Source organism: Octopus bimaculoides, chromosome 4 (assembly GCF_001194135.2).
Source record: "Octopus bimaculoides isolate UCB-OBI-ISO-001 chromosome 4, ASM119413v2, whole genome shotgun sequence".
Lineage (NCBI taxonomy): Eukaryota > Metazoa > Mollusca > Cephalopoda > Octopoda > Octopodidae > Octopus > Octopus bimaculoides.
The window spans coordinates 74222336-74224344 of record NC_068984.1 but is presented as its reverse complement, the minus strand read 5'-3'; positions in this window follow the sequence as shown (position 1 = coordinate 74224344).

Sequence of the window (2009 nt, the reverse complement as noted above, 5' to 3'; positions counted from 1 at the left end):
AAGACACCTGCCCAAGATGTCACGCAATGGGACTGAACCCGGAACCATGTGGCTGGTAAGCAAGCTACTTACCACATAGCCAAGTCACGCAATATATATATATATATATAGATAGATAGATAGATAGATAGATAGATAGATAGATAGATAGATAGATAGATAGATAGACAGAGAGGAAGAAAGAAAGAAAAGAGTGTTAGAGAGGAGAGAGTAGTAAAACTAGATTGAGACGGTTACAGGTAATGAAAAAAACTAAAGGCAAAAGTAAAGTATAGAATGAGTGTTGGTGGGGAGAGATAAGACAGAAGATAGGACCGTGTATTTGCGTGCACTTATACGTTTGTGTTAGTATATATGTATGTATTTATGCTGCTGTTTATGCCTTGTGTGTATAACTTTTGCATGTGTATACGTGTGCGTGTCCGCTCCTGTATTTTCTTTGTGGCTGTGGTGTGTGACATAGTGAGGGTTAGTTTAACCGAAGCAAGCGAGCGGGTGATGAAAGAATGTAGATGGGCTGGTTTACGAATATATTAAAGGAGAAACAACAAAAAGGAAAACATTTATACACACCCACCTTCTCTACTACCTATACACCGCCATCTTCTCCCTTACTCCTTCTCTTCTCTCTTTCTCTCTCTCCCACACACACATACGCAAACATATTCACTGTCGCATTCATAGGTAAGTGCAAACACATGTGCAAATAGACATACATATATACACATGTATTTATATACATCTATCTTATGTATGTATACACACACACACACACATGCACACACACACACACACACACACACACACACACACATTTACTTATATACTTACAGACAGACAAACATACATACTTACAAAACACATACTTACACACATACATAAACATAGACATGTGTAGGTATACGCACGCATCAAGGCGTGGCTGCGTTGTAAGGAGTTTGTTTCCCAACTATATAGTTCCGGGTTCAGTCTCACAGCATGGCACCTTGGGCAAGTGTCTCCTTCTATAGTTCCAGGTCGACTGAGGCCTTCTGAGCGGATTTGGTAGACAGAAACTGAAAGAAGACCGTCATATAAATGTGGGTGTGTGTGTTTGTCCACCCAACAATGTTTTTTACAACCAGTGCTGGTGTGTTTATGTCCCCGAAGTTTACCGGTTCGGCAAACGACAGTGACAGAATAAGTACCAAACTTTCAAAAAATTAGTATTGGGGTCGATATATACAACTGAAAATTTTTCAAAGCAGTGCCCTGGCATGGGCACGGTCTAGTGATTGAAAAAAATAGAAGATCAAACACACACACACACACACACACACACACACACACACACACACATAAGAATGTGTATATATGTGTGTGTGTGTATGTGTGTGTGTGTGGGTGTTTGTATGCTTGTTTATGTGTATACATTCATATATATATATATATATATATATATATATATATATATATATATATATATATATATATATATATAATATATACATATACACATATCTGTGTTCATATATATGTATGTGTGCGTCTGTCCACCACATTCAACTTCTTGAAACCGTGTTGCTTTGTTTACGTCCCTATAGTGGTTTGTCAACAGAGACCTGGAGAATAAATCCCAGACTTAACAGAAAATAACGGCTGTGGCTGCAGTCCAATGACTGGTACAGTTAAAAAGGTAATGCGTGTGTGAAGGTGTTTGCACATACGTGCGTATTCATTATATTTACGTGTGTGTGTGTGTGTGTGTGTATGCACAAACACATACATATGCATATATATGTATATACATATATATATATGCATATGCATATATATATATATATATGTGTGTGTGTGTGTGTGTGTATATATATATATATATATATATATATATATATTTATGTATATATACAATCAAATATATGTATGTATGTATATATTATACACACATAAATATATAGTACATACATATATACATAAATATATATATATGCATGTATATATATATATATATGTATATATATATATAT